Source organism: Globicephala melas, chromosome 13, assembly GCF_963455315.2.
Source record: "Globicephala melas chromosome 13, mGloMel1.2, whole genome shotgun sequence".
NCBI lineage: Eukaryota > Metazoa > Chordata > Mammalia > Artiodactyla > Delphinidae > Globicephala > Globicephala melas.
In genome coordinates this window covers 23,898,321-23,919,260 of record NC_083326.1, presented here as the reverse complement: position 1 = coordinate 23,919,260, position 20,940 = coordinate 23,898,321, and the positions used below count along the sequence as shown (strand labels likewise).

The 20,940-nt window shown below is 38.9% G+C and overlaps 1 long non-coding RNA gene across 1 annotated transcript in view; it reads right to left on the bottom strand.

The window, feature by feature from the left end:
- Window positions 1–4,043: 4,043 nt before the first annotated feature.
- LOC132598356 (uncharacterized) overlaps window positions 4,044–20,940 on the bottom strand; it is a 36,207-nt gene continuing 19,310 nt past the window's right edge. The window contains exon 3 of the long non-coding RNA XR_009566444.1: window positions 4,044–5,363. This is a non-coding gene — a long non-coding RNA (uncharacterized lncRNA). The remainder of the gene's footprint in view (window positions 5,364–20,940) is intronic.

Genomic DNA, 20,940 nt, shown 5'->3' with positions numbered 1-20,940 from the left:
CTACCCGTGCTTGTCAGACAGGAGGAACCGCATGCCGTTCATTCTAAAATTATTAGAAGTGAATGTAGCTTTACAAGGCTAAGGATGAACTGTAGTCACATTTCCCCTAACTGCTCATTTTAGGATTATTCATACACATTGTTCTTTAAACACACATTCTAATTCCAAAATAACTGGCGACAATTAGGTTTCCTCTCTTCCTAGACCTGTTCATAATGATGTCTTCAAATAGGAATAGCCATGTCCATAGATGTTCCTTGTCACTGTTTACATATTATAGTTCAATAAATATTTGCCTGAATAAAATATCTTCTCTGTTCTACAATTCTCCATCCTCTCCTTTATTTACTAATAGTTACGCAAACCTTTAGAAACAGATTTAAAAAACAAAATTAAGACAAATAAAATAAACACAATACATTGTGTTCACTTTAAGAATTCATCGTCCTTTACAATTATTTTTTAAAGGTTTTGATAGGAAGGACACACTTCTATAATCCCCATAAGTGACCTAAGCAGGAGGAACAAATTAATAAAGAATAAAAGCAATATAGTAAAACATGCAAAGAGTAGAATTGACAAACACAACTAAGAACTTGTTTTTAAATTATTTTTCCAGGTTTATTGAGAGATAGTTGACATCATTGTGTAAATTTAAGATGTATAGGTTTTGATAGCAAAATGATTACCACTGTAGTGTTAGCCAGTTCCTCTTTCACATTATGTAATTACCATTTTTTTATGGTAAGAGTTGATCATGTGATTTTTCTTTCATTGTGTTAATGTGGTATCACTTTATTGACTTGTGTGTGTTGAATCGTCCTTGCACTCCACAGATAAATCCCACTCGACTGTGGTGTAAGATCCTTTTAATGTATTAGTTGAATTCAGTTTGCTAATATTTTGAGAATTTTTACACCTGTATTCATTCACCAGGGAGATTGGTCTGTAGTTTTCTTGAAGTGTCCTTTTCTGGCTTTGGTATCAGGGTAATGCCACATAAAATGTTTGGGTGTGTTGCCTCCTCTATAAATTTTGGGAGAGTTTGAGAAGCATTGGCACTGATTCTCTTTACATGTTTGGTAGAATTCACTAATGAAACCATCTGGTCCTGGGCTTTTCCTTATTGGGAGGTTTTTGATGACTATGTTACTGGACTCTGCAGATTTTCTATTCATAACTTAGTCTTGGTAGCCTATATGTTACTAGGAATTCTTCCATGCATTTTGTATATCTTTTATGGCATGTTACCAAGCAGGACATATTTAATATTTTTGGTTATGTGTACATTCTGTCTTCTATGATGCCCCATTGTGCATATTCACTGTATTTAAACTGTTCTTCTGATGGTGTAACCTGATTCACCTTTAATTGGCCATCAGAATACTTCATAGGATTTCTCATACACATCTCCATTTGGATGTATGCAAAATTCTCATTGAGATATATATATATATATACCTAGAAATATAATTACTAGATTGAAATTTATTTGTAAAACTAAGTAATTCTAGACAGTTTTCCAGAATGGCTGCACTGGTCTATGTCCCAGCCATGATGCCCGAGTATTCCTACTGCCCACAATGACACACACCTACATGTTGTATTTTGCAGTTTCCTAATTTATATTAGGCTTATAGACAAGTTACAATGCTCTACTCAGGAAAACTCTTGTAAATTGTATGAGAAAATAGAATATGCATTGAAACAAATTTTTACTTCTCACTTACCCACTCTGCCCCAAAACAGAAACAGAAAATTATAAGAATGCAACCAAGCATAAAAGGAGTGGGACAAAGAAGATACCTTGGGTTATAAGAAAGCCTGCTTGGCAAAGAAAATGGTGCACCTAGACTTAAAATCTTTATGCAAAACAAGTAATTGTTGAGGCTGTGTGAACTTGAAGTCTAAAGGATTTCTAAAAGAGCCAAAGCATAGTAGAAAAGAAATCAGGAATAAAAATTCCAGATTTCAATAAACTTCTGTGGTGCTGAGTAAAAGCAGGATTTTTTTTTGATTAGTTGAATATTATGGATACTGAAATTCTCAACATTAATAGAAAAATATAACTTAAAACATCTTAAGAAAGAACATTGGGAAAAGTAGAAATGTGATTTTTCTCAGTATTTCAGTAAATAAAAAATGAACAAAACACATTGTATGTTGAGAAGAAAGGAAATAAGATTAATGTAACATCCAGTAAATGAAAAAATTGATAAGTCCAAAGTTTCAGCTATCGAAATAATTACAATTTTTAAAATACCTTATTAAGGGCTTCCCTGGTGGCGCAGCGGTTGAGAGTCCTCCTGCCGATGCAGGGGACGCGGGTTCGTGCCCCGGTCCGGGAAGATCCCACATGCCGCGGAGCGGCTGGGCCCGTGAGCCATGGCCGCTGAGCCTGCGCATCCGGAGCCTGTGCTCCGCAACGGGAGAGGCCACAACAGTGAGAGGCCCGCGTACCACAGAAAAATAAATAAATAAAAAATACCTTATTAAAACACAAAGTTACTCAGATTTTTAAAACTAAACAACAAAAGCAACTATTCCAAATATGCTACTAAAACACCTGTTCTCATCAAACCCAACTGCCCGAAGATCCCTGAACAGAGGACAGAGGAAAGGAGAGGGGAAGGGACAGGAGGAGAATTCCGGAGTTACTGAGTCACGGTGGAGAAAGGCATCTTCAAGTCCCCCCACCTCCTCCCTCTGCCCTCCCCATAAGGGGGTCTCAGCAGAGGCACCTGAGAGAGGTCTTGGCCAAGGGCCACCCCTGAATGGAGGTGCCCAGGCACAGAGTGCAGGTCTTCCTAAGAACGTGGCTGGCCTGGAGGGTGGCGGGCTGAGTCCTTGACTGAAACTCGCTCCAGAGACTGCAGTGCGTTGTCTGTGCACCAAGTCTGGTGTGGAGGACAGCCAGGTGAAGCCTGTGTCATTGCCTAGGGCCGGGCCTGAAGGATCCCTCAGAGGGTTTGGGTCTGAAACCAGACTCCTCGATGAAACTACTGGGAAACTTAAAAAAAAAAAAATCTAAGAGCCAAACATAACAGTTACTTTGTAAGCTGGGAAAAAGAACTTTCATACCTTGAAAAAACTTAAGTGTCAAGATGTCACAATGAACATGGCATTTTAAAAAAAATTTTAGAGTATTTCTAAAGTCAAAAATAGTGAAAGGATGATTATTGAAAAAAATACTGTACTGTCATAATTAGCAGATGACGTGATTTTTTTCTCTGGAAAACCTGAGCTCCATTAGAAAATCACCAATAATCTGGAAAAGTGGTTGCAAACAACAAAGAAAACTAGCAATATACAAATAATAGCCATCAACTAATATAATAAAGGAAAACAAAACCCCGTGAATTACCGTAGAACAAAGGCTCTAATACCTAGGAATAAACTTTTTAAAAAATCAATAATCTAAAGGAACCATCAAAAGCATCAACATGACCTTTATGAAGAAGTTTATACAATTTCCTCAAGGAAGTTCCCTGAATGGAAAGAATCAGTACTGTGAGGGTGTCGAATATCATGAAGCCAGTCAAAGGATTTCCAAATGAGTTTTTTGAAAATACAATTGAACAAGTTGAATTAAAATTTCTCTGCAAGTAGATACGGAGAAATGAAGCCAAGGGAATATTTACAGGATTAAACATCTCTTTGATATTACTATAACTTTATAGTATAATTTGATATTGATGCAAACAATTTCATGAAAGAATTAGATGGTTTAGAAACAAATATCTAAATATGAAAACTAATAACTAATCACACTGGAAACAATGTTCCATACAATGCTATCAATTTAGAAAACACTGAATCCCCATTTGACATTTCATAATAAATTCCAGATGATTAAAAGATAAATGTAGTATTACTCTGAAATTATACCCAAGTACCTTTATTATCTTATGGAAGACAATGACAGACAATAAATACAAAAATGCAAAATTTTAAGAATTTTGAAAATAGAAATATTGAATATTTTAGCATTGTAAAGATACTATGTAACAAAGATAAAAATTATTTCATTATTTGCCGTTTATATGCCTGCAAAGACTTGAAAACATATTTAGCATCATTAAAAAAATCTCAATAAGAAATGTGCAAAAAGACGCCTAAAAACTTCACAGAAGAAAAGAGGTGGCCAATAATTATATTGCAGAAGCAGTCAACCGTATTAACTGTATTAATAACTTGGCAGTATCAATTAAAATACTGTCGTGTATCTGGCTACAGCTTAAAGAATGATGGATGGGGGACCATAGGTGTTCACGTACGCTGGTGACGGGGGTAGGAATAACTTCAGTGGGAGCAGCTTGGCAATGTCTATCCAGCTTACAGACACATTTTTTGAGCAAACAATGTTACTAATGTTGGAATCTGTCCTACATATTCACCTGTGTGTACAAGGGAGTAGTAAACATTGTGGCCAGTGCAGATCCTCCTTTCCGGGTGGAGGCCCTCATTGCCCCCAGCTGCGGGCAGTGTGGGTTGAGGGCTCACAGCCGAGTCTCCCTCTGGGCGTCATCCTTGGCTGGAAGGTGGCATCCTGGGGTGGCCCGCATTCAGTGACTGGTCTGTGCAGGAGTCCAAAGGCCCAGCCGTGGCCTCAGCTGGGGACAACTTTGAGGGCCACGGCAGCTGCAGGGTTCCTCTGGGATCAGCTGGGGTTCCTCTGGGATCAGCTGAGGTCCCATCGTAACTGTATCAGTTTCTTCTCCCTCTGCCCAGTTTTCCAATAACTTCCTTTAGGTGCTGCTTCTGAGGACAGAGCCTGTGTTTGTTTCTAGATGTTGCCATAACAAAGCACCACCAACCAGGTGGCTTAAAGCAATAGCAATTTATTCTCACATTCCTGGAGGCTAGAGGTTCAAAGGTCAAGTTGTCGGCAGGGTCATGCTGTCTCTGAAGGCTGCAGGGGAGAATCTATTCAGTGCCGTTCTCTGAGGCTCTGGTGTTGCCATCAACCCTTGGTGGTTCTGAGTTTGCAGATGTATCGCTCCAACCTCTGCATTGTTATCACGTGTTTCTGCTCTGTGAGGTTTCACATTGTCTTTCCTCTGTCCATGTCCGCCTCCCTGGGTCTCTGCCATTTCTAAGGGCACCAGTGTTGTAGGGTTAGGACGTACCCTAATGACCTTATCTTGTTTGTATCTTCCAAGACCGTGTTTCCAGATAAGGTCCCATTCACAAGTACGGGGGCTAGGACTCCAGCACATCTTCTGGGGGACACGTTTCAACCCATAACACTCCTCAGTAAGTCTCCGATGACAAATCAGGGCTCTGAATTGTTACCTTTTCTCTGTGCTACATGGATAGAGGATTAGACTGTTCCTTCTTTCCTGATAACTTTCTGTAAATTCCTAAAGGGAAAAAAAGATGTTAGGATAAAGTAAAAGTTTAAACATGTAACAATGTCCTCATTTTTTCCTGAATCAATTTAAAATTTCTTCTCACTTAGACTTTGGAGAGTGGTTATTTGGAGAAATATTGCATTGGTACACAGATAAATGGTCACTAATGCAATAATTTAAAAACTCATTTGACTGAGTTTCCAATCTTCCAAAATATTTAGGTAACTAATTCGTGGATGTGTTGACTCCACTGCGGGTACCGTGCTGCATTTGGAGAGTTCCAGAAGGAGTTACACAAATAAGCTATTGTATTACTAACCACCAGCTGTAATTTTGAGCCAGACTGAGTAACATAAATGCATTATTATCTTTTTAGTGCTTTTTCTTGCCAGATTGCTTAATGTCTGCCTATATGCCCTCACAGAAAATAGAATTGCAGCATGACATGATGACTCATAGCTTTTTTTGAGGTATTTGGACAGTTACTACTGCCATGTAAACAGCTTGATAGCCTGACCGCTGAGGTGCTCACAGAGTCTGGATAGATGCCAGTTTTCTGAGGTTTTCCTAAAATTGAAGTAAGAAACGGTAGAGAAGCAGTGCTGTAACATTGAAAGGGGCTGGGAAGAGGAAATCTAGTTATTTTTTGGAATATTTACACTACTACTTGACAATTAAAAAATAGTTGTATGCAACGACCTTTGTTCGTTCCTACCCTCCCTACCCCTTCCCCCAGCCATACCCTTGGATCTGTGATTCTTTGAGGGGGGTTTAAGGGTTCAAACATCAAAGATGCAGAAAATTGTTTTAAAATTTCACTTATAAATCTCATTAAGCCTGCACAAAAATGGAATGAAGTCTAAAGAAAGGCAAGCATTTATCTTGTGAAGTTATTAACACCCTCTTCTGCAAGGAGAGAGTGGTTAACTTTTTTTTTCCTCCATGAACCTTTTTGTTTTTTTTTTTGCTGAGACGGTTATAACCACTTACAGTAAATTGTCCTTCCTCTGTGCTCAACACCTGATTTCACATGTTGCCCTGCACAGGATGTCATCTCTCAGGACGCCCTGGAAGAGTTGCTGGGCTCAGCGAAAACAAAACCCACTTGCTCTGCCACAAAACACCTGGCAGAATTGTTTACTTGTCCTGTGGCTTCTTAAATGAATGCAAAATATCTACCAGCTGTCCTAGTAAAAGCAGTTTCTTAATCATCAGTGCCCAGGATAATCTGATAACAAATTCAGCATTTGATAACGAAGTTGTTTAAAACTCTGAGCATCAGAGTTTTAAAAAAAAATCTAACATTTAATCGCTGTAAAGGCAATTGATATATTTTTAACCTAATATCAACCAGAGTGTTGTGTTTTTTTTGGCGGTATGCGGGCCTCTCACGGTTGTGGTCTCTCCCACTGCGGAGCACAGGCTCTGGACGCGCAGGCTCAGCGGCCATGGCTCACAGGCCCAGCTGCTCCGCGGCATGTGGGATCCTCCCGGACCGGGGCACGAACCCGTGTCCCCTGCATCGGCAGGCGGGCTCTCAACCACTGCGCCACCAGGGAAGCCCCAGAGTGGTTTTATAAGTAAACTATTTTATGTGTCTTTTCGGAAATGACAACCTGAAAGTGAATTATACTATCTATGCCCATTTCTTAAAAAAAATGGAACAGTGTCTGTGCCTACAACTTTAATAATGAGCTGTATTAATCAACTTGGTCTTTTGTGTAGGTAAGCTTGTAATCTAATAACCATGATCCCTTTCTCTGCTAGTAATTTTTATTATTGATTTTACTGTACTTGTCTTGGCCATGAATCAAAAGAAGCCTAAAACATAGTCTCCAGAGAAATGATTCCCTTTCCTACAACACTGCTCTGGTCTAACTTGAAATCAAGTTCAGAATTTCTACATTCAGTTTATGAGTCTGCATTTACTACCAACTCAAATATGTTTGAAACCAGAAACAAATTCTCTGTTGGCTATTCTTCCTTCTTAAATCCTATCAACTTAAATAATTTTTGAGAGCTTTTTAACTACCTTGTTCTGTTATTCCAATATACTAAAACAAAACAAAACAAAACAACCTTCTTCACCTCTGGTCTTCACTGTTAAGCCATATAGATGTCCTTCTAAATTATGCCCTAAACCTAAAGCAGACCCTAAATATTGCTCCATGACCTGCCATTGTCTCTGTGTCCAAAGCTACTTCCTTCTCCATAGCCTTCTCACATTTATACGACAAGCCTTTCACAAACACCTGGTCCAGGCTGGATATTGCTCTCATTGGGGCTCATAGTCTAGTAGGCGAGACAGGCATCAAACAAATTGCACAATAAATTGTTTCACTGCATCGCTAATAAGCCCTGTTAAAGCAAAAACATGAGGGGCAAGCGAGCAAGATTGCTTGCCTTGGTGACAGCAGTGTTTCATGGACACTGAGATGTTGGACAGAGTTAATGGGGCACAGGTGTGGCGGTCAGTTCAGGAATGAAGACCCACTTCCGAGAAGCCCTTGAGGCAGAAAATCAAAGACCAGCCATCTGACCTCAGGGAGGACAGTCCCTGAGAGACTGGTGAGGGTCGGGACCAGTTCATGCAAGGTGTGGGGGGGTGACAGGGACGAGCTGAGGGTGCGGGCACCTTCTCTGAGAAGCAGGAAGCTCTTGAAGGTTTTAAGCAGAGAAGGAGACAGCATATATTTGGAAGTTAAAATATTCTGACTGCTAGTGGAGAAAATTGGAGGAGTGTGAATGCAGGAGCCCAGGGTACGGGGGGGGCTAGTGCAGGATATTGGGGAGATGGTGGTGGCTGGGATTGCTGTGGTGGCTTTGAAGATGCAGTGAAGTGGGGAGACTGGAGAAATGCTGAGAAAGTCGAGTTGACAGCACCTGGAGAGAGTTAACTGGGTGTGAAGGGGGGACAGGCAGGTCTCTGCACAGGCAGCCCTGGGCTTCGCAGGTGCCGTTTCCCGGGTGGCGGGCACAGGATGAAGGGCAGCCTGTCGTGTTGTCTGTCTCTGTGGTGTAGACTAGAAGGAATAGGCTACCGAGGCTTACCTGACGTAGAAAAGCCTGGTTAGGGTCTGTCAGTCACCTGAGGACACGACATCCCAGCACAGGTGTGTGACTTCAGTAATTGTAAGACCCAAGGAGGCCACTTGTAGCTGCATCATTGTTATATCAGTGACCATAACAGCTGGACACGTTTTCATTGGCAAGCGTGACCTTTCTAATTGAGAAACCCCTGGAGACTCCACATCACCTTCCTCCTACCCCTTAGAAGTTTCCTCCAACTTCTATCTACCAGCCCTGCTTGAGGAGCTGAGGGCAAACTCCCGTGGAGCTGGAGAAAAGCTGCTCTCATAGAAACATTGTGATTCTGGTTTTATTCTCTTACTCTACACTTTCTATCAAACACACTGCAGAGAGATGTGCAATTGTGATTTTTCTTCTGGGACAGTTGCCTATGAGCCGTTCAAGACAGGATGAAAACTAGGTAGTTGGATGTACTGACTCAGACTTAAACATTTTATCTGGGCTGGAGAGAGATGTTTAACAATCCTCCAAAGACATGGAAATAATTTTATTATATAGTAATGAATGCATCTCCGACATTGTTCTACATGCTTTTACAAGTAGCAGTTAATCGTCAAAATCACCCCAAAAGTTTAGTGCTGTTATTATGTCCATTTTACAGGTGGGGAAACTGAGGCACAGGCAAATGACTTTATTTAGAGGCACATAGGTAGGAAGTGGTGGAGCTGGGATTCTGAATGCAGGCTAACTATAAAATTCGAGCTCTTAATCACTGTGCTCTGCTGTCTAAGGAAAGAGTCGAGTCTAAAACCAGGCTGGGGTCTAGGAGTCCTCCTTCTAGGTGCCCGGAGTCACTCCAACAGTTACATCACAGTAGTGGTGATCAACCAGCAGCTACTTAATTTAACTCTTCCTTCCTTGCTTCAGACATCCTACTTCTCTATTTTCTTAGGTCCTTTGATCTCCGTCCAACTGTCAGAAATCGGATGCCATTGGACAGGACTCACGGCGCGGCTGCCGCCGTCGTGGCAGAGTCTGTGCTCTTTCTCTTCCCCCTCCTGGTCAAGCTCCTTAAAAAACAAAAGGGTTATACCAGGGGAGAGAAACACCCCCCAGATGAGCAGCAGCAGCTATTGATTCAGAACTTGCTGTAGCAAGAGGGTCCCCCCTCCTTGTGTTTGACGGAGACCCGAGGGCAGGCAGGGGCGTGGGGAAGCTTAACGGAGAAAAAACAAAAGGTGAGGCTTCAGGTGTGTCTTGATGGGAGGCGGTGGGCACTGGGAAGCTGGCGGTGGGCTAACCAGGACCAGGGCCTCCTATGTGATTGGCTAGGGCAGCAGATCTGGTTTCTCTGGTTGGTCCAAGTTGGAAGTGAAGGTGAACCTAGGAGAGCTGTCAGGTGCTGACGGAGTCTTGGCCGTATGGAGCCTATCGCTGCAGAAGCTGGGGTTTGGCTTCCAGGGCTGGTTGCTGCAGGTCGTGGGTCAGCGTTCTCTCTTGTTTATGATCTGGCTGATGTCCTGTAATATATTCAGTCTCTCATACCCGCTGTTCATCATTGTCTCACGTTCTTGAAACATACTTTCCTTAAATTCTATGCTACCACGACCCTGCTGGATTTAGCGCCCTTTGCATGTTTTTATTTGCACAGGGGGTGCGCTGTCCTTGCTATTAATTAAATCTTGCTGTTGGCCAAATGGCTCCCCATCATGTGGAACCTCTTCTTTACCCTCATCTCAACTTCTGTGTGTTGAATTCTATGTCTGAGCCAGACTCAACTACAGCAAGTTTCAGCTGACCTGGAAAGTCTCGCCCATCATTTGCATCTGGTGGCTAATTCCTGTTTACTTGTAAACCTCAGCGTAGATGTCACTTCCTCCAGCAAGCTTTCTGGGAACCCTCAAAAAGTCTGAGCTCCCAGAGTCCCTACCCTTAGGACACTGGTTTTAAAACACTGATCACATTGTATTGTGTTGTCTATTAACTCATATTTTCTCCCCCAAACTCTGAACAATTCTGAGGAACAGTTACCATTGTAGAGCCCTGGAGAGCAGAGAGCCAATAAATGTTTGTTGAAGTAATGAATTGGTTGTATACCGAGTGTGAGAAACTATATCAAAGCTTGCGAGGTTCACAGAATCCTTCGTGAGCCCCAGAGTGTGGGGCAGGTGCACTTCATGGAAAGGGGTTTCCTGTAAGCGCCTATAAACGGTCGGCAATGAGATGGGAAACCAGACGTGTAAATCTTTGGAACACAAAGCAGCCGACTTTGCACTCCTCTTCCTGAAATGTGGAAACAAGAGGGTGGATGAGTGATGCACCCCGGGGCCGTGTTGGGAATCGGGGAGCAGAGGGGCGCTCGGCCTTCCTCGGGCCTCTAACCGTGGAGACCTGCTAACACTTACTGCCCATGATAAGCACTCGTTCGCCAGATTAATTTCACAAGACACATTAAAAACAAAATACATTTTTGCAAAGGGCAAGCGATGTCCATCTTCCATCTTGAAAGTTCATAAGAAATTGAAAAAGCTTATCTGGAAAAGAGTGAACACTTTTCGCCCAGCACAGAGACCGTCCTATGACTTGCTTTTTTTAGTGCCCTCCTGGACAACTGGGATTGTTTTAGTTCTCTGTGAGCTGTTCTTGTCAAAATTATTTTTCAATTCACTTCGTGTAAAGATCCAAAAAAAAAAAAAAAATCCTGTAGTGAGAGCACAATGAATGAATTGCCTTTCATCCTCCAGGAACTTAGGAAAGTTTTTACTTGTCTGAGAAGAAAGGAACTGGAATCTGAATTCCCATTGGAGTGGGGCTAACCTGAGGAATCTGGTTGAGCCCCTCAGGCCCATGTATTGTAGTTAGCTGTGTGAGAGGAGGGAGGGAATTACAGATTCTGTGATAACAGGAGTAGGGAAAGCCTTGAGTGTGTTTCCTTTCTGGCTCCTCTCTACTCTAGTTGAGTGTGGACTTTTCTGCTTCCCCTCTATGGCCAGATTGTCAAGGAGTGAGTATAGGATTGTTCTTACCCTGGCAGGAAGCTTGGAGCGCACTTCCTGTCTGCACAGTTGGTCCCTGCAGTGTCCTTCCTGTGCATCTCTCAGTCATTGAAGGCCCTGTGAATTGCGGATTTTTCCTTGCTTTCCAGTGTGAGTCTTGTCCTAATCTATGACAGTTGTAGCGTTACCTTGATTTCCCAGGACCTGTATGTTTCTAAGCTCGTAATTGTAGGAGTGGATAGACAGACAGCTTTACTTCAAACTCAGTTCTATGTAGAAGCTTCTGGAACCTTATTACAATTTCAGGGGCATTTATAACATCTTAAAACTTAAGGGAAGAAGAAAGATTCACTTACACCTTTATTCACTTTATAAACCTGAAGTGTCAGAAGAAATTTTTCTCTATCCTTTTAGGTTCTGGCTGGTCTAAGAACTGAATTGACATCAGAAAGAATAACAAAATTAAAGTTTAAAAAACATGTATACCTGGGAGAGACCCAGGAAAACTGAGTAACTCACCAATATGGCCGAAATTCTGACCTTAAATATCTAAAGACAAAAGAGGATATTGGGGTTAGAGGTTTGGGGCTTCAAAGGAGAGGAAGGCAATTCACATGGAGGTGGGAAAGCAGATGTGTTGATAAGTGTTCCGTGGGCCAGGCAGAGACCGTGGGACAGAGTGGACTCGGATCCCTAGGCCCTGCTAAGCTTCACCACCACACCCAGCCGTACTCTTGGCTAATAGCTCTGGCGATGGTTCTACTCCAGGAATTGGCCCTTTAAGTTCTTAGGCAGCTGGGGGAAGGTCAAAGATGTTTCCTAAGATTATTTTGGTCCTTCATTATTTTCAGCATGAAATAATCCACAGGCCAAAAGAGTTTGGGGTGGAAAATATTGTTCCCCTACATAATCAATTTACCATCAAATTTTCTTTAAAAAAATTAGAGATGTAGGGCTGTAAAAAGACAAAAACAAAACCAAAAACACCCCTCAGTTCTGAGGGCTGACTTTTGCCTGTCACTAACTCCAGGACTTGTTTTGATTCCAAGTCCCTGGCTTGGTGTTGCCCATCTGTCTCTCCATGGTCACCTCGGCCTGGACCACCCTTCCCGGGGTGTCCCCACCTCCACCCCTCCCTGCACTGCACACGCCCTGAGCGGCGTGGCTTCTCACCCCCAGGCAAACACCATGTCAGAATGCAGTCTCTGGAAGGAGAAATGTAAAAACACTGAATGAGGACTGACTTAACAATACTTTTTTTTAATCCGCTAAATTTTATTTTAATTTACTTTGTTTTAAATTTAATTTTTATTTTACATTAGTTGATTTGCAATGTTGTGTTTCATGTGTACAGCAAAGTGATTCAGTAATATATATACATATATCCATTCTTTTTCAGATTCTTTTCCCATATAGGTTATTATAGATTACTGAGTAGAATTGCCTGTATTACACAGTTAAGTCCTTGTTGATTGTCTGTTTTATACATAAAATAGATATTTATGTCTAATAGTGTGTATATGTTAATCCCAAACTCCTAATTTATCCCCCCATTTCCCCATTGGTAACCATAAGTTTCTTTTCAAAGTCTGAATCCATTTTGGTTTTGTAAATAAGTTTATTTGTATCATTATTTTTAGATTCCACATATAAGTGATATCATATTTGTCTTTCTCTGACTTCATTTAGTATGATTTCTAGGTCCATCCATGTTGTTGCTAATGACATTATTTACTTATTTTTGTGGCTAAGTAATATTCCATTGTATATATTGTACAACATCTTTATCCATTCGTCTGTTGATGGACATTTAGGTTACTTCCATGTCTTGGCTATTGTAAATAGTGCTGCAGTGAACATTGGGATGCATGTATCTTTCCAAATTATGGTTTTTCTCAAGATCTATGCCTGGGAGTGGGATTGCTGGATCATATGATAGTTCTATTTTTAGTTTTTAAGGAACCTCCATAATGTTCTCCATAGTGGTTCTACCAGTTTACATTCCCACCAACAGTGTAGGAGGGTTACCTTTTCTCTTCACCCTCTCCAGCATTTGTTTGTAGGCTTTTTGATTATGGCCATTCTGCTGGTGTGAGGTGATCTCTCATTGTAGTTTTGATTTGCATTTTTCTAATGATTAGTGATGTTGAGCATCTTTTCATGTGCTTTTTATCCATCTGTATGTCTTCTTTGGAGAAATGTCTATTTAGATCTTCTGCCCATTTTTTGACTGGGTTGTTTGTTATTGACCTGCATGAGCTGTTTGTGTATTTTTGGAGATTAATCCCTTGTTGGTTGCATCATCTGCAAATATTTTCTCCCATTCTGTGGGTCATCTTTTCATTTTGTTTATCGTTTCCTTTGCTGTGCAAAAGTTTTTAAGTTTAATTAGCTAACATTTGTTTATTTTCGTTTAGTTTCATTACTCTAGGAGGTGGATCCAAAAAGATATTTTTGCAATTTATGTCAGAGTGTTCTACCTATGTTTTCCTCTAAGAGTTTTATAGTATCCAGTCTTACATTTAGGTCTTTAATCCATTTTGAGTTTATTTTTGTGTATGGCATTAGAGAATGTCTAGTTTCATTCTTCTACATGTGGCTGTCCAGTTTTCCCAGCACCATTTATTGAGGGGACTGGCTCTTCTTCATTGGATATTCTAGTTTACTTTGTAGAATAATTGACCATAGGTGCATGGGTTTATTTCTGGGATTTCTATCCTGTTCCATTGATCTATAAGTCTGTCTTTGTGCCAGTACCATACTGTTTTGATTACTATAGCTTTGTATAGTCTGAAGTCAGGGAACCTGATTGCTCCAGCTCTGTTTTTCTTAAGATTGCTTTGGCTATTCGGGGTCTTTCGTGTTTCCATACAAATTGTGAAATTTTTTTTCTAGTTCTGTGAAAAATGCCATTGGTAATTTAATAGGGCTTGCATTGAATCTGTAGGTTGCCTCGGGTAGCATAATCATTTTGATGGTATTGATTCTTCCAATCCAAGAACATAGTATATCTTTCCGTCTGTTTGTGTCATCCTCAATTTCTTTCATCAGCATCTCATAGTTTTCGGAGTACAGGTCTTTTTTCTCCTTAGGTAGATTTATTCCTAGGTATTTTATTCTTTTTGATGCGGCGGTACATGACATTGTTTCCTTAATTTCTCTTTCTGATCTTTTGTTGTTAGTGTGTAGAAATGCAAGAGATTTCTGTGTATTACTTTTGTATCCTACAACCTTACTGAATTCATTAGTGAGCGCTAATATTTTTCTGGTAGCATCTTCAGGATTTTCTAGGTATAGTATGTTGTCTGCAAACAGTGACAGTTTTACTTTTCCAATTTGGATTCTTTTTATTTTCTTTTTCTTCTCTGATTGACATGGCTAGGACTTCCAAAACTATGTTGAATAATAGTGGTGAGAGTGGACATCCTTGTCTTGTTCCTGATCTTAGAGGAAATGCTTTCAGTTTTTCATCTTTGAGTAGCTGTGGGTTTGTCATATATGGCCTTTATCATACCTATCATATATAGGTATGTTCTCTCTATGCCCCCTTTCTGGAGAGTTTTTATCATTAATGAGTGTTGAATTTTGTCAGAAGCTTTTTCTGCATCTATTGAGATGATCATATGGTTTATATTTTTCAATTTGTTAATGTGTATCACACTGATTGATTTGCAGATATTGAAAAAATCCTTGCATCCCTGGGATGAATCCCACTTGATCATGGTGTATGATCCTTTTAATGTATTGTTGGATTCAGTTTGCTGGTATTTTGTTGAGGATTTTTGTGTCTATGTTCATCAATGATATTGGCCTCTAATTTTCCCTTCTTGTGGCATCTTTGGTTTTGGGGTGATAGTGGCCTCATAGAATGAACTTAGGAGTATTCCTTCATCTGCAGTTTTGTGAAATAGTTTCAGAAGGATAGGTATTAACTCTTGTCCAAATGTTTGATAGAATTTGTCAGTGAAGCCACGTAGCCTGGACTTCTGTTTATTAGAAGTTTTTAAATTACAGTTTTGATTTCAGTACTTGTGATTGGTCTGTTCATATTTTCTGTTTCTTCCTGGTTCAGTCTTTGAAGATTGTACCTAACAATTTGTCCATTTCTTCTGGATTGTCCAATTTATTGGCATATAGTTGCTTGTGGTAGTCTTACGGTCCTTTGTATTTCTTTGGTGTCCATTATAACTTCTCCTTTTTCATTTTGAATTTTATTGATTTGAGCCTTCTCTCTTTTTCTTTATCAGTATGGCTAACAGTTTTCAATTTTGTTTATCTTTCTAAAGCATCAGCTTTTAGTTTCACTGATCTTTTCTTGTGTTTTCTTTGTCTCTATTTCATTTATTTCTGCTCTGATCTCTTTATGATTTCTTTCCTTCCAACTTTGGGTTTTGTTTGTTCTTTCTCTAGTTGCTTTAGGTGTAAGGTTAGGTTGTTTATTTGAGATTTTTCTTGTTTCCTGAGGTAAGTTTGTATTGCTATAAACTTCCCTCTTAGAAATGCTTTTACTGTGTCCCATAGGTTTTGGATTGTTGTGCTTTCATTTTCATTTGTCTGTAGGTATTTTTGATTTCCTCTTTGATTTCTTCAGTGAAGAAATCATTGGTTGTTTAGTAACATTGTTTAGTGTCCATGTGTTTGTGTTTTTTAGTTTTCTTTCTTGTAACTGATTTCTAATCTCATAGCCCTGTGGTCAGAGAGGAATCTTGACATGATTTCAATTTTCTTAAATTTGCTGAGGTTTGCTTCGTGGCCCAGCATGTGATTAATCCTGGAGAATGTCCATGTGCACTTCAGTAGAATCTGTATTCTGGGCTTTCAGATGGAATGTTCTATAAATATCAATTAAGTCCATCTGGTCTAATGTGTCATTTATGCTTGTGTTTCCTTATTGATTTTCTGTCTGGGTGATCTGTCCATTGATGTAAATGAGGTTAAAGTCACCCACTATTACTGTATTACTGTCGATTTCTCCTTTTATGGTTGTTAGCATTTGCCTTATATATTGAGGTGCTCCTATGTTAGGTGCCTGTATATTTACAATTGTTATACCTTCTTCTTGGATTGGTCCCTTGATCATTACATAGTGTCCTTTTGTCTCTTGTAACAGTCTTTATTTTAAAGTCTATTTTGTCTGATATGGTTATTGCTACTCCAGCTCTTTTGATTTCCATCTGCATGGAATATATTTTTCCATCCCCTCACTATCAGTCTCTATGGTCCCTAGATGCAAAGTGGGTCTCTTGTGGACAGCACATATAGGGGTATTTTTTTTATCCATTCAGCCAGTCTGTCTTTTGGTTGGAGCATTTAATCCATTTGCATTTAAGGTCATTATGGATATGTGTGTTCTTATTGCCATCTTAATTGTTTTGGATTTGTTTTTGTAGGTCTTTTTTCTTCCCTTCCTCTTGTTCTCTTTTCCTGTGATTTGATGACTATCTTTAATGTTGTGTTTGGATTGCTTTTTCTTTTGTTTGGATTGCTTTTTCTTTTGTTTGTGTGTATCTGCAGACTTTTCGTTTGTGGTTGCCATGAAGTTATTTTTAAAATACATTTATTTATTTATTTATCTTGGGCTGCGTTGGGTCTTCATTGCTGTGTACAGGCTTTCTCTAGTTGTGGAAAGTGGGTGCTACTCTTTATTCCGGTGCACAGGCTTCTCATTGTGGTGGCTTCTCTTGTTGCGGAGCACAGGCTGTAGGCACACGGGCTCAGTAGTTGTGGCTCACGGGCACTAGAGTGCAGACTCAGTAGTTGTGGCACACGGGCTTAGTGGCTCCACAGCATGTGGGATCCTCCTGGACCAGGGCTCAAACCTGTGTCCACTGTGCCACCAGGGAAGTTCTACCATGAGGTTTTGATATGGCAGTCTATATATGTATAGAAGATTATTTTGAGTTGCTGGTCTCTTCATTTCAAATGCATTTCCATTATCCTACATTTGTATTCTCCTCTTCTCATGATTGCTGGTTTTGATATCATATTTGTGTGTAGATGATTTCCAACCTTTATGTTTGCCTTTACTGGTGAGCTTTCCCATTTGTAATAATACTTTAAAAATTATTTTATTCCCATTTTCATCTCATTTACCTTTCCAGTTTTTCTATTATAAGGTATTCATACATATATTATTTTTTGACATTAGACGTCTTTCAGAAGTTATTTGAAAAAGTCATGATGACCAAATTACTGTAATTTATGTGTTTGCTGCCTGTCAGAAAGCAAACCATGGAGGACGTTATTTTATAGTAACACTCCTAAAATATCTGTTATAGTTAACAGGTGATAGAACACTTATTTCTGAGGACTTTTGAAAGCATTCTCCCCCCTCTCTCTCTCTGTATATATATGTAATATGTGTAATATATATATTACAAGGTTATATATATAACATATATATTACAAGATATTACAAGATTGAACACAGATAATATTGAATTAAAAAATTATGCATACTCAAGACATACCTATTCTTATTTTCTGTATCCTATTATTGGTTTGACACAACTAGGATATAAAATTAAATAGAATTATTTTAATGATATCATCAAGAAAAAATGGAAATTGAGTAAAAGATGACTATTTTAATAGATGAAGATATATTTAAGTAAGGGAAGATAATAAATATGGCATGTTTTGTACCTAAGCAATATAATTGAATTTCTTTGTTAAGGATTGTTTTGCCTCTTGACATATTTTAATTGACATATATTTTTTCTATATTGTATAATTCACTTTACATATTTTAACATAAGTATGGCAAACTAACAATGAAATACCAGAAAAGGAATGTAAATAAACAATCTCTTTTAAAATTGCTTAAAAAAATACTTAGGAATAAACCTCACCAAGGAGTTGAAAGACTTATATGCTGAGAACTACAAAGCATTAATAAAGAAAATTGTTGATGATTCAGAGATGGAAAAATATCCATGCTGTTGGACTGGAAGAATTAATATTGTTAAAATGGCCATACTAACCAAAACAATCTACAGATTTAGTGCAGTCCCTATCAAATTTTCCATGACATTTTTTACAGAACTAGAACGAATAATCCTAACACTTACATGGAACCATAAAAGACCCAGAACTGCCAAAGCAATTCTGAGGCATAACCCTCCCAGAGTTTAGAAAATACTACAAAGCTGCAGTAACCAAACAGTGTGGTATTGCCACAGAACAGATGTATGGATCAATGGAATAGAATAGCCCAATGGTAAGCCCATACACAAATGATAATCTTCAACAAAGGAGGCAAGAATATATAATGGAGAAGAGAGAGGCTCTTCAGCAAGTGGTGTTGGTAAAGTTGGACAGCCACATGTGAATCAATGAAGCTGGAACACACTTTCACACCATACACAAAAATAGACTTAAGGTGGCTTAATGACTTAGTTATAAGACATCACACCATACAACTCCTGGAAGAGAACATAGGTAAAATATTCTCTGGCATAAATCAGTCTCCAAGGCAATAGAAATAAAAGCAGAAATAAACAAATGGGACCTAATGAAACTTATAAGCTCTTGCACAGTAAAGGAAACCATAAAATGAAAAGAAAACCTATGGACTTGGGGGAGAAAATATTTGCAAATGATGAGACCAACAAGGGCTGAATTTCCAAAATATACAAATAGCTTCTACAACTGAATAACAAAAAAAATCCAAAGAACCCAATCAGAAAATAGGCAGAAGACCTAAATAGATATTTCTCCAAAGACATACAGATGGCCAAAAAGCATATGAAAAGATGTGCAACATTACTAATTATTAGAGAAATGTAAATCAGTACTACAATAAGATCACCTCACTCCAGTCAGAATGGCCATCATTATAAAGTCTACAAACAATAAATGCTGGAAAGGGTGTGGAGAGAAGGGAACCATCCTATGCTGTTGGTGGGAGTGTAAATTGGTACACCCACTGTGGAGAACAATATGGAGGTTCCTTAAACTAAAAATAGAACTACCATATGATCCAGCAATTCCACTCCTGGACATATATCCAGATAAAAACATAATTCAAAAAGTTATCTGCACCCAAATGTTCAGCACTATTTACAATAGCCAAGACATGGAAGCAACCTAAATGTCCATTAACAGAGGAATGGATAAAGAAGGTGTGGTACATATATACAGTGGAATATTACTCAGCCATAAAAATGAATGAAATAATGCCATCTTCAGCAATGTGGATGGACCTAGAGTTTCATACTAAGAGAAGTCAGACAGGGAAAGACAAATATCGTATGATATCACTTATATGTGGAATCTAAAAAAACGAAACACGAACTTATTTACAAAAGAGGCTTACAGATATCAAAAATAAATGTATGGTTACCAAAGGGGAAAGGGGGAGACAAATTATGAGGTTGAAAAATATACATACTACTATATATAAAGTAGATAATCAACAAGGACCTGTGGCACAGCAAGGGAAGTCTAATCAATGTACTGTAATAACATAAATGGGAAAATAATTTGAAAAAGAATAGATTCATACACACACATATATATAACTGAATCACTTTGCTGTACACCCAAAACTAACAACATTGTAAATCAACTATACTCCAATATAAAATAAAAATTTTTAAAAATATTAAAAGGCTGATGTCTTCTTACTAAGGTAGGGGCCAAGAAAATGTCTACTCTTGTCATTTCTTTTTTTAACAATTTATAAATAACTATAAGTTTAATGCACAAGGAAATAGGTGGGCTATTAATACAAAGACTGAGAGACAGTGTTAATTGGGTAACCTTAGAAAGACCTTATATCCGTGGTGATTGAAGTGTGAGCAGGCAAGATTACGCCCATAAGAAAAAAAAGAAAAAAGAAATGCCATTCAGATTGGAAAAAGATATAAAACTATTTTTCTCCAGACATGATTCTGTCTATAGAAGATGCACAGAAATCCCCCAAAACGCTATTATAGCTAGTAAACAAGTTCAGTACATTTGTAGGATGCAAGTTAAATACACAAGAATTAATTTTATTTTTATACACTGGTAAGGTAATATCTAAAAAAAGAAATTAAGAAAACAATTGCTCTTACCATATCATCAAAAAATATATGTATATGAAAAAATTTAACAAAATAAATGCAACATTTATAAATTGAAACTGGTAAACCACTGTTTGAAAGAAAATAAAGAAGGCGGTAAGGGCCATAAAAAGCACCATGTCTCTGCTCAGGTTCTTCTACTTCCTGTCATGCTGTATTTGAGGAGTTTATATTCCCAAAGGAGTTATATGGCAAGTAGCTGATGCTACTAAAGCTGCCATTATACTAACGTTTTTGGTCTTGTGAAAAGAAAAGCATCTGCTACCAACCAGAAATAGATTAGCTTATGCTGTTGTTATGTCTGCTGTATCTCAACAGAGATGAAGGAGGCTCTTGGTAACACTCAGCAGGAGGCTCTACTCATGCCCCAAATTAGAGGATGAATAAATACCAACTTCTCCGCATCCAATTTACATCCTAGACACACACTCCAGGAAGTGTGCCACCTCTGTGTTCAGTTCACAGATGCCAGAAAACTTGGTCTCTGTGGTG